Source organism: Salmo salar, chromosome 02 (assembly GCF_965601325.2).
Source record: "Salmo salar chromosome 02, fSalSal1, whole genome shotgun sequence".
Taxonomy (NCBI): Eukaryota; Metazoa; Chordata; class Actinopteri; order Salmoniformes; family Salmonidae; genus Salmo; species Salmo salar.
In genome coordinates, this window is record NC_138292.1 from 84,760,355 (window position 1) to 84,773,676 (window position 13,322).

The 13,322-nt window shown below is 39.4% G+C and overlaps 1 long non-coding RNA gene across 1 annotated transcript; it reads right to left on the minus strand.

The window, feature by feature from the left end:
- Positions 1 to 11,569: 11,569 nt before the first annotated feature.
- LOC106595339 (uncharacterized) lies at positions 11,570 to 13,210 on the minus strand. The gene is made up of 4 exons (XR_014382916.1): positions 13,126 to 13,210; positions 12,411 to 12,761; positions 12,167 to 12,280; positions 11,570 to 12,008 (listed from the first exon to the last, which is right to left on the minus strand). It is a non-coding gene; the product is annotated as an uncharacterized LOC106595339 (long non-coding RNA).
- Between the last annotated feature and the right edge of the window lie 112 nt (positions 13,211 to 13,322).

Here is a 13,322-nt window from a genome sequence, read left to right on the forward strand (position 1 = left end):
GCACCAGGAGGGCTCGTGTCATGCAGGTTCAGGTAGCCTCTACAGGACAGTTGTATATTATTTAAAAAAAAAAATGTAATCAATTGGTAGCTGATTAGTATGCTGTTGCATGGACAAAATCTGCAATGTTTGAATGTCCAGCTTTAATTACTGAACAAGTAATGGCATTATTACCACCAGGCAGCAGTCTAACAATTGCAGCATTGCGACAGCGTGTGTAGCTTCGTGAAATGTTAGGCTTAACACGAGAAAATTACGACCAAATAGAGGCCTACCAATAAGCCGTTATTCATTAGCTAAAGCAAAGATATACAGCTGAAGTCAATAAAACTCGTTTTTCAACCACTCCACAAATGTCTTGTTAACAAACTATAGTTTTGGCAAGTCGGTTAGGACATCTACTTTGTGCATGACACAAGTAATTTTTCCAACAATTGTTTACAGACAGATTATTTCACTTATACTTCACTGTATCAGAATTGCAGTGGGTCAGAAGTTTACATACACTAAATTGACTGTGCCTTTAAACAGCTTGGAAAATTCCAGAAAATGATGTCATGGCTTTAGAAGCTTCTTATAGGCTAAATTACGTCATTTGAGTCAATTGGAGGTGTGCCTGTGGATGTATTTCAAGGCCTACCTTCAAACTCAGTGCCTCTTTGCTTGACATCATGGGAAAATCTAAAGAAATCCACAGTAAAACGAGTCCTATATCGACATAACCTGAAAGGACGCTCAGCAAGGAAGAAGGCACTGCTCCAAAACAACCATAAAAAAAGCCAGAATACGGTTTGCAACTGCGGCAGGTAGCCTAGTGGTTAGAGCGTTGGATTTGGAACTGAAAGGTTGCAAGATTAAATCCCCGAGCTGACAATATAAAAATCTGTCATTCTGCTCCTGAACAAGGCAGTTAACCCACTGTTCCTAAGCCGTCATGGAAAATAAATGGCCTTGCCGAAACCCTTCTAATTTCCTTCATTTTGTCACTAGAGTCAAATACTTTCTATAGAACAAACTTCACGTCAGGATAGGCAACCGAAATTAATAATTTATGTTTGTGTGTTATATTAAATATGGAGGAGGGAGTAAAATGTAGGCAAGCAATAAACATTTCAGAACAACTACTAGTCGAATAAGCAACAGTCTCACACTCAATTCGTGCATATATGTACATAATGCATTTCAGCAAATTTCGTGCGTTTTTGTGTGGCTTAATTCGTGAGAAAAGACACAAATTTAACCAGTAGGCTACACACAAGCCTTTGCAACTACCATATAGACGCGATAGTTTATATTTCATTTTTTTGTTCTTCTTAATGGCTAATTGTAATGGAAATTGTATGATTAAAGGTTTGACTAAATGATTTCACTCAGAAACCCTATAACCTGTTGAAATGTATTCGAAATAAGGCTATAATAATGGATTAAAAACGATATTCCAATACTGTGTGTGAATAAGACACTGTTAAAATGAGCAGGGCTGAGTTGATAAGACTACCTTGGGAAAGAAACAGAAGAGGCCTCTCTAAATTAGGGAGAGTAACAACGGCCTGGGAACAGCTAGTGGGCAGGAGATTAGAAGACAGGTAGCAAGGTTGATAAGGAATGTATGTGTACTGTGGAAAAATACAGCCGCCTAAAGCGGGGTGGAGTTCTCTACTGGTGTATGTGTGTGTGTGTGTGTGTGTGTGTGTGTGTGTGTGTGTGTGTGTTAATATAAAAGGCTTTGTCCAATGTAAGGATTTCCAGAGCTCTCATAAATAAACGTTTTGACCATTGTAGGCTGGCTATCCGTCTGCTTCATTCAACCAGAATCTTACACAGTCCGGGGGGGCAGACTGAGTAGTTTAATTTAAGTTCGGTTTAAGAACATTGATAACTTAAATTCACGTAACACTAATTCAATGTTAGGAATATATAGAAATGTTTTCTTTGTTTAACCATGTTTTAAAATGTGTCATTGTATGCCTATATGTACTGTTTTAGACTTGCTGAACAGAATTTGAGAAAAGACGCACATCTACGTGCGACTTAATTCGTGGGGAAAATGCTTTTATTAAAGCCAATGCTGTTTTCTGTGCTTGATTTCGCTTAATACTTTGGACACTGGAGCACTTGTAATCAGAAGGCCTTTTTGTCATGTAGGCAACAGTACACGATTTTCTTCATAACCCATTTCATATTTCGTGGAGCCTAAATGACACAATTTTCTTCATAATGCATTTATTACATGTTAAACAGGTCAATGTAAAATAATGAATTATGTTGGCTTACACTTATGGCACTTCCAAGGCCTTTCCATTATGATTATTACGGTCATGTCACTCATGTTATATACTTAGGCTACTGTAACGCGTTCAACCAGTTAACAAGTCAGAAATGTCAGTTTCCTACTACCGACTAGCCCTTGAATGCAGTATTATGCTGGCTTCACGTTCTCATGGGAAATGGGAAGTTGTAACTCCGACATGATTGTGTTCAAGTACTTTTGAAGTCTGAAAAATTCTTAAACCAATAAGATTGGCCACATAATTTTTTTCATTTCCCACTTGTAATTCCTATTTGGAGGGTCATTCAAGTGAAACCTCCCAGTCGGAACTAGGAATCCCCGAGAACTCCGATAGTACCTGAACGAGGCATTAATATGTGTAATAGCAGCCTACCTACATAGCCTACATCTGTCTTCAGATTTATTTTATGGGTGATTTTTCCATTGAAAGAATTGTATTTAATCTTCCACTCCACTCTTCCGATACATTTATTTGCTGCAGACAAGATGCTATTCAACAGGTAGGCATTTTGAAACCGTTCAGAGATTACTCCAAGTAATGGCACTCTTTGGGATCTTTGCCAGGGAACATTTAAATACATTATCAATGGCAAATACTGTTTTCTATGCTTGATTTGACTTAATATTTTTGGGTGTTGCGCTCATTGCAGTCAGAAAATATATGTTGGCCGATCAAAACCCTTGCGGGTGATGTTGCTTTCTCTCCCCAAGTCGTACGAGAAAATAACGGAAAACTGACCCAAGATCAGTATTGTACATAGGCAACTTCAACCCAAAAGAAATGCGGAGCGCGTTCCAGCTCGTCAACACAATCGGCTGCAGAGGTTACTTTCTGTGTTCAGTTTATATAAGAATACCAAATTAAATGAATATAAGAAACGCTTTTCCAGGCAGTTTGAATGTATATTCTTATTCTGTGCAGAATCTGTGTAATTTGATTTACAACACAAATGCGCATCTTCAACAAAGAAGGCAACTTGGAACGTACCCGATCCTCCCATGAGATCATTCTCTTTCCCGGTAAGTGAAGTATGCAAATAAACCATGTGGTTGTAATCGCTAGTATATAATGTTATGGAGATTGATTTATTGCTTTTTACGACATTTCTCAAACCACTATGCATTTTCACTGATCTGTCAAGGTTTTCAATCAAAATCTTAGCTATAGGCCTACTCAACAGTTTCAGCTAGCTTTAGCTAGCGAGCTAGGCTACAGTCTCGAGTTTCATGGTGGGCGCAAGGTTTTGTTCTGGGCAACATCTACACACCTGATTAAACTAGTTTGAGTGGTTAATTACTTTAATCCACATGTGTCAAACTCCTACCATGGGAGGTCCGAGTGTCTGCAGGTTTTTTCTCCACCCTTGATTGATAAATGAAGGTCACAAATGACTAAGGAACTCCCCTCACCTGGTTAGGTTGTCCAGGTGTTCATTGAAATGAAAAACCAAAAAGCAGCAGACACTCGGCCCTCTGTGGAATTAGTTTGACACCCCTGTCTAATAGAGCTAGTTCAACTTGTCTTTGCAAAGCCTTTATAAAGACAGTTTTAGATCTTGTGGAGAAAACAATTCCAAACAATGGATGAATTGGGACCACCAGACAGCAATGCTCCCATCCACAGTGAATGTGTATCTACACAATGGTCATCTTGTTATCCATCATTCACATTCTTTACATTTTTGTTCACCACCTGTAGTTTTTGTGATGTAATCCACTTACAAATGAAGTACATTTTAATGCTCAGTTACATTTTTTTTATTAAAATAGGTATCCTACATATACAGCTGTGAAATACAATTCTAAACCTGTTTTATTCTGTTTACTTTGCAGCTCCAAATAAAGACCCTTCACACCTACCACCCAGACCCACACCTTCAGACCACTCAGACCCACACCTACCACCCTTCTCTTCAGACCACTCAGACCCACACCTACCACCCTTCTCTTCAGACCACTCAGACCCACACCTACCACCCTTCTCTTCAGACCCACACCTACCACCCTTCTCTTCAGACTCACACCTACCACCCTTCTCTTCAGACCCACACCTACCACCCTTCTCTTTAGACCCACACCTACCACCCTTCTCTTTAGACCACTCAGACCCACACCTACCACCCTTCTCTTCAGACCCACACCTACCACCCTTCTCTTTAGACCCACACCTACCACCCTTCTCTTTAGACCACTCAGACCCACACCTACCACCCTTCTCTTCAGACCACTCAGACCCACACCTACCACCCCTCTCTTCAGACCACTCAGACCCACACCTACCACCCCTCTCTTCAGACCACTCAGACCTACACCTACCACCTTTCTCTTCAGACCACTCAGACCCACACCTACCACCCTTCTCTTCAGACCACTCGGACCCACACCTACCACCCCTCTCTTCAGACCACTCAGACCCACACCTACCAGCCTTCTCTTCAGACCACTCAGATCCACACCTACCACCCTTCTCTTCAGACCACTCAGACCCACACCTACCACCCTTCTCTTCAGACCCACACCTACCACCCTTCTCTTCAGACTACTCAGACCTACGGCTGACACTTTTAGTCTCTCTATCTCTCTTTCTATCCATCCTCTTGATACAGATCTCTTGATCTATCCTCTGGCTGCATTTTAAGTAAGTGGACACTTTCTCTTTTAATTCAGCTTTCTTCCCATTTCTTGTGTTTTCAAAAACAAACCAGGTTGTAGTTTTAAAATGCAAACCAACTGGAGGAGATTATTCAAAAATGCTATCTTAAAATAAGTAACCAAATCCCACTGGCCCAGGTAGTGTTTCATCTGTAACCAAATCCCACTGGCCCAGGTAGTGTTTCATCTGTAACCAAATCCCACTGGCCCAGGTATTGTTTCATCTGTAACCAAATCCCCCTGGCCCAGGTATTGTTTCATCTGTAACCAAATCCCCCTGGCCCAGGTATTGTTTCATCTGTAACCAAATCCCACTGGCCCAGGTACTGTTTCATCTGTTCTAGGTAGAACCCTTTTTGGTTCCAGGTAGAACTCTATTGGGTTTTACATGGAACCAAAAGGGTTCTACCCGGAACCAAAAAGGGTTCTCCTATGGTGACAGCCAAATAACCATTTCTAACTAAGAGTGTAGTCTAAGGCTAGGCATAGATGTAAAATGAATAATGCAATTGACTGTCCTGCTAACTTTATTCATGTTCTGGTGGGTGGTGATGAAATAAATACATGCATTTATTGTTTCAGAGTGTCCAGTGCATCCGGGGAAAACGATTTTCCCTATTCTCAACATTCTCGCCAATAGAACTTCAATGGAGGTAAATCTGCAGAACATTTAAATTCCTGTGACTGCATTTACAGGCTAATCCTAGTGCAACACCAATTGTAGTTAACTTGCAGTGCATAGACCTTGTAGTTAAAGTGGCAATATGTAACTTTTTGGGTGGCCCGACCAAATTCACATAGAAATGTTAGTTACAGATCATCATTCCACTTGAAAGCAAGTCTAAGAAGCAGTAGTTGTGTTCTACAGTGTGCGTTATTTCTATGCTTCCCGTTCTTAAGTGTTGTTATTGAGTCTTTTACTTTGGTTTTGTACAACAGCTTCAAACAGCTGATTTTAGCTACCATGACATTGTGGAGCGATTTCACCATAGTGCAGCTTTAAAATCAAACAGACATTTGTATTTGTTGCATAATAAAGGGACAAGAGTAGAAAGTGAGGTGGAAGCCATGCTCTGGATGGTATGTTTACTTCAACTCATCTCCTAGAATGAACGGAGGATATACTGTACACTCAACACCATATGTATTTGGACAGTGAAGCTAAAATGTACAATTTGACTCTAAACTCCAGAATTTTGGATTTGAAATCAAATGTTTCATATGAGGAGATACTACAGGTCACCTTTTCACAATTTAGAAAGGATATCACTTTATGTATATAGTCCCCCCAATTTTAAGAAGCCATAAGTATTTGGACAAATTCACTTAAAGTGTATTAAAGTTATAGTAAATGAAACCTTTTATTTAAAATACTAAATTCTGGAATATAGATCCAAATTTCACATTTTAGCTTCACTCTCCAAATACATATGGTTTTGGCTGTACCTTGGTATTGGACGTTACAGTGCCTTGCAAAAGTAGTCAGAGCCCTTGGAAACGCCTTTGACAGTGATTACAGAGTCTTCTTGGGTAAGTCTTTTAGAGCTTAACACACCAGGATTGTGCAAAATTAGCACATTATTCTTTTTATAATTCTTCGAGCTCTGTCAATATGTTGGGGATCATGTCTAGACAACAATTTAAAAGTATTGCAATAGATTTCCAATCAGATTTAAGTTCTAACTTGAACTTGGCAACTCAGGAACATTCACTGTCTTCTTGGTAAGCAACTCCAGTGTAGATTTGTCATTGTGTTGTAGGTTATTGTACTGCTGAAAGGTGGATTCCTCTCCCAGTGTCTGGTGGAAAACAGGCTTTGCATTTAGGCCAAAAAGTATATTCCTTTGCAGTTTTTTTCAGTATTAACTCCAGTGCCTTGTTGCATGCTTAGATTTTTTTTCTCTTCTGTATATTTGTATTCTTCTTTTCACTGTAGTTTAAGTCATTATTGTGGCGTTACTACAATGATGTTGATCCATCCTCAGTTGTTCTACCATGACAGCCTGTAACTGTAAAATCACCAATGGCCTCACGGTAACACCCCTGAGCAGTTGCATTCATGTCCTGCAGCTCAGTTCAGAAGGACGACTATCTTTGATGTGTCTGGATGGTTTAATACATCATCCACACCATAATTATTAACTTGACCGTGCTTAAGTATATATTCAATGTCTGATTTGTTATTGTTACCCATCTACTAATCACTGCCCTTCTTTATGAGGCTTTCGAAAAGCTCCCTGGTCTTTGTTGCTTGAAATTCAATACCTGACTGAGGGACCTTACAGATGTTCTATGTATGGGGTACAGAGGTATGGGTAGTTATTCAAAAATAAATGTTAACCCCTATTGAGTCCATATAACATATTATGTGATTTGTTAAGCCAAATTTAACTTGTGAACTAATTTAGGCATGCCTTTATAAAAAAATCTAAATTTTCTTCCACTTTGACATTAGAGTACACCATTTTGAGTTGCTTGTTGATTTTTTCTTTTTTTTTAAATCAATTTCAATCCATCGTTGTAACACAATAAATGTGGCGAAATCCAAGGGGTATGAATACTTTTGCAAGGTACTTTATGTAGTTGAAATATTATATTTAAGAGTAGAAGGCACTTGACCATTGTGAGATTAGATTTAACCAAAAATCATAAAACCCTTTGAAAGGAATAGGTGCAACCCTTGCTCACGATTACATATTGAATGATTTATTTTCTATTTCTGCTTACAAACATGACATTCCTTATGTTTTCTTTCTTGTCTTACAGTGGCAAGAAATGGGATGATGACTGGATCAAGGCCGAGGACCGCGTTTCTCCAGTTTAACCTACTTTATGCACAAATGTATTCCTCACTCTCCCTTCACATGTATCACTGTCAATCATAAATGGTTGGTCAAATTCACCATGATTTACCATTGAAACATTCATGGAGCATCAGCATGCCAACCATTTGATCTCAATCAGTTTCATGAGAATATGCATTTAGATACTCTTCATATAAAAGTGAGCTACACAAGTATTGCAACAGTGACACATTTGTTGTTTTGGATCTGTACTCCAGAACTTTGTATTTGAAATTATACATTGACTATGAGGTTGAAGTGCAGACTGTCAGCTTTAATTTGAGTGTATTTTCATCCATATCTGATGAACCGTTTAGAAATTACAGCACATTTTGTACATAAACCCCCCCCCCATAAATTCACATGTGTATTAAAGTAGTCAGAAGTTGAGAATGTTTGTATTGATTCATTTTACTATGTTATTAAATATATACGTTTAATTTCACTCTCATGGTTTACCTTTAGTCTATGCCTATTTCTATAACACAATGCACATAGCTGATTATCTTATGGAGTAGATACAATTATATTTACTAAAGACAGTTAATTTGCACGTTTAATAGTCTATTTTTCTCCAGATCAAACGTGTTGGTCTTTCAGCCAAAGCACCCCATACAAAAGCAATCAGTTGATATAATAAAGAACAAACATAAATCAGCTCTATGAATCAGACAGTAGTAGGTCAGATGGTTGAAGATCAGATTCATATCGTGATTTGAAATGCCAATGTTTACAGTAGGAAAAAAAATCATCTTGTGGTTTTTGTTGTTAGTGACACTCTCCAGTCTCCACTGCCGTGGTTCTGACCTCGCCACGGCATACCCTGCATTTCTGCCGCACTAGCTAACAGTAGCTGTCCGTGGTCCTGAAATAAAACGCCGGCGCACTATTAGAAAAGGCGCACAGGTTAACATACACAGTTCTTCATTTCACGTGGGCCTTTTCCAATATAGTAAAGCTACAACGTTCTGTTTGGAACAAATGAATGCAAATCTGAGACTTAAAGGTCACTTGTTTCCTTCTGTCTTTCTACTGGAACAATGTTAGTTCAATGGATATAGGAACTGGATAATTTATTTCCAAATGCCACCCTATTCCCTTGGAAAGTGCACTACTTTTGACAAGAGGCTAAGGCACATAGTACAATGTGCATACATTAGATATGAGCAGTGGATTGGGCTAATCAACTTTAGTACTTAGTGAACGTCTCAGTAATGACAAAAGAATCATCAAAAGTGATGAATGTAGCATTTTGGCCGACTGACCTTGAACTTCACAATTCATATCAAAGTATATTATAGGCTAGGCGCAGCTAGGCTATATATTATAATACATAGGACTACGTGTATATCAACATAGCTTACATATATATGGATTGTATATACAGTATATATAATGCTATTACATATATTACTTTACCTGCATTAAATATGTTGTATATAGGCCCACCCTGAGTCATATTGGCATGCAGCGTGTTTAGCGCATAGAGGCAGACCGTCTATCTGCTTGGTCTCCAGGCTGGTTGTCCACGGAAAATATTTAATGAAGGTGAAAGCCAAAAAATTTCACAACTGCTTTTTTTGAATAGGCAGTGAGAATTAATTTTCATCATTGTTGCTTATCAGGAATATGATGTGCCGAGGACGATGCCAATAGAGGTGCGGTTATGCGGCCTTGTGGGTCATGGGTATAGGGGTTGAAAGGCCACATATATACTGTCGAATGTCTATTTTTGAACTTCTAGAAGCATCAATATCGATGTAACAATGTTTATATAAGCATTTCTATACATTCACTTGTTTTCTGCCATGAACCTTTATACACCCCTAGGGAACCTTTGTAAGAGGTCAACTCTCGTCATAGAGTCCCCCAAAAATATGTTTTTGTTGTTTTTTTGTCCATGAATTAAACATAATTATGCAATCCCATATACCTGGTGGCCATGGGGTGCTCAGTAGCGCCACCAACAGTCGACCTTTCCCCAAACTTTGATGATTTTTTTTATCAAGAATAGATGAACATATCCGAACCTTATTTGACATGAAGGTTTAGTAAGGGGTCCTTATTAAATCAAAAGAATCACACATGTCAAACTTAAATAGTTATGACGAAAAACACATTTCAAAAAGTGCACTACTTCAGACATTGAATTGGCATGTGCTGATGCAGTACAGCATTATGCATGTCCTAATGAATGTACATATCATTCTACACATCAATTAGAATGATATTGGCGAAGATATTGATAAAAAACTAACCGGTTAGGGTTAGTAAAAAAACGACAAAATGGCGCCACATTTGTAGTTCACAACTTTTCCGGTTTTTGTAACATAAGAATTGATCTGTTACATCAATTATTTAATAGAATCCGACAATGTTTACGACATTCAAATGAAAGTAACATTGCGCAAGAATAATTTATGAATAGTTTAAAAATGTAATCAGAAAATTCAGAAACATAGTCTATTACGTCACGGGCATTGCGACGCACATCTGACCGAACGACCAAACCGACGACGTGGCCAAACGCTGTGACAACACAGCTATATATATATGTGCATGTTCACAATTCTCCCACTATGTCAGACCTGTCTGCATAACTTTCATTTTTTCACCATCAAATTTTAATAATGATACGGTGTTGCTAATAGTATTGTTAAGAGTATGTCACTTGCAACTGGCCTGTTCAGGATGGGACAACCCCCAAGTTATTTTCTAGGAGGGAGGTGTCTTGGCCCATAGCTTTGCTGTATATCAGTTTGACAGAGTCCTGGTGTCTTCTGAGGCTGCTGACTCTCCTCTGAAGCGTGGAGAAGAGACCTCTGCTCCCAGCTTCCGACTGATTCAATTGCCAGCCTAACACCAACAATCGTAATGTGTAGGGTAAATACAATGAAGTATTCCTTAAATACAATAGCAGTTGCAGGGTGCCAACATCAATTGTACATATTAATGAAAGTTCCCCTACTTTTCCTGCTTAGGTCAAGTGCAACATGTGAAGCAAGGTCTTGCACATTCTCCGATTCCCTCTTTAGGCTTTCCCAGTGCTGCTTGACAATTAACTCCTCCTCCTTCAGCCGTCTCAGGAGCATCACCCGGTCAAAGGCCATTTTCTTTGTGAGTAGGTCAGCTGTAAATCCATAAGAATGCAATGTGGATTTGTACCTTTGGCAGTGCTGGCAGTGCTGTCTGTGTCTGCGCAACTGAACAAACACAGATAGCAAAACAGAAACATAGTTATTGTGACACACAGACATACGACTTACTTTGTCCATGCAGCTCCCAAGGCCATGCATGAAGGTCTGCGGAAAGGATCTCATCTGCAGATGGTATTGCTGAACCTGGTACAAGTGTGTTGTACTCCTCTATGGCAGCTGTCAATTTGGCCTTTTCTTCCAATATCTCTCTGCGCAGAGGGTGTCTTTTCTTGCATCCATCAGTCATCAAAACAAAAGGAGAATGGAATTCTTTGTTGAATTGCAAGGCTTTGAAATGAAAGAGAAATGAATTGTGTGCAATTCAATATTCATGAAATGTAACATGTTTGATGCTCAGAAACAGGACATCAATTGTTCTCTGTACTACCTGGGGACCATCCGTGTTCTCAGCTGTTTCCTCTGAAATACAATACATCTATAAATTAACAACGTATCTCCAACGGTGAGTAGTTGCACTCACTTCCTGGAGGAACATAGGGCCTGTGAAGGTTTCTGTAACAAATGATTTGTTGTGTGGGGGGTGATTGAGCCCCAACCTGGAGAACCAGGGAATGTTTAGTCTGCCTCCTACCCTTCCACCTGTCCGGCTTGATTGCACCTGCCGGTGGGGTTAGCTCTCAGGGTCATTGGAGTACGCAAGCCTCTCCACTACATCAAGGAGACAGTCCAGGAGAGTTACATTTAGGATTATTTATTTTTTGTATTCATTTACCTGTATTAGCCCATTGCTGAACTTCCGTTGTCCAGAGTCTCATCGCCTACACCCAATCACTATTAAACTTTTAGAGAGTCTGGGTCTCCTCCCGGATTTTTGCTGTTGTCTGAGAATTATGACAAAAACAAAACAGAATAATGAATTGTTTTAAAATAAATTAAATACATAGATATAATACTTCTAAAATAAATGTATTGATACACCTTCAAGTATCTTCCAGACTCTGTGCGTGTTGTTTTTCTTCCTTCTGTTCCACCCCATGGCCTGGATGGTTAGCATGTCTGTTCTTGCTAGAAAAGCCAAATAGAACTCCTTATTCCAGATAAGTATTAACATAGCTGAATAGAACTCCTTATTCCAGATAGGTATTAACATAGCTGAATAGAACTCCTTATTCCAGATAAGTATTAACATAGCTGAATAGAACAACCTTAAACACATTGTTTACCTCCTTTGGACATTTGCTTGGAACAGATTGCAGCCCTCGACAAGAAGCTGTTCCCTTGTTCCACTTCCTCCCCCAGAGTTGTGCCAGCTCCTTCCTGATTCCGTCCTCCCCAATCTTAATTTACATGTAAAACAATATTGACTTAATGTTGCAATTATGTGAATAACAAACATCTAAATGGGAAGCCTTGTAAAGGACTGAAGCTGGAAATTGTCTTTGAACAGTTTAATAAAGAAAGACTTACCTCGCATTTCAAACGATGTGCCTTTGCATACATGACGGAAAGCAGTGGCTTCATGTCTAGAAGAGTGGCGAGCTCTGGACAATGAAGGGCAACTTTGGTCAGGTATGGCCAAAATGTGCAGATCACATCCGTACACATGAATTGTATGTTCCTGCTGCCAGACAATTCCTTCTGCAAGAACAGTGGGTACGCAAATATCTCTCCACGCATCATGTTGAGGCTCCTTAGAAGTATTCCGTGGTGGCAGACGGCAACTTCGAGTCCCTCTTCATCAAGTTTGTCGTTTGTTTTCCTTGACGACTCTTTAGCTGCTGTCCACTGGGATGCTCCACATACCCCTTTTCCATAACCCTAGACAAGGAAGTAGAAGAGTATAGGTTGAAAAAATGTTTGTTTTTTTGGGGGGGGGGGGGAAGTGTTAACGGGACAGTGGTTAGGTTTTTAAAATCTAGCTGAGGGCGCTGAGCTACCCCCTGTGTTCGCTACAATGGAGATCAGAAGTTGGAGATTGACTGTTAAAAAGAAGCACTTGTAAAGTGGGTTGCATTTCTGAACAGAGGGAGTAGTGTAACGACCATGGACTTGAAGAGAGAGGATTACAATCTCTCCAAAATGATATGTTTTTATTGGAATAGTGTATAACGAGTCTGCCTTTGAGTCAGATGGCCCGAGGCCAGTCCTATTTCACAGATTAGAAGATACACAGGAAACGTACATGTTTAGTCTTTGTATGGACATAGTTCACAAAGTCAGACACATCTTCATCCTTGCAGATAAATACGGCATCAAAGAATCCTTTGTCATCAGTCCTTGAAAGGATACGTGACATACATTAAATATATAACATATGAAATAGCAATCAACCTCAGTAAATGATTGTGGGACGCTTGACAATGTTGATAATTCATTTCA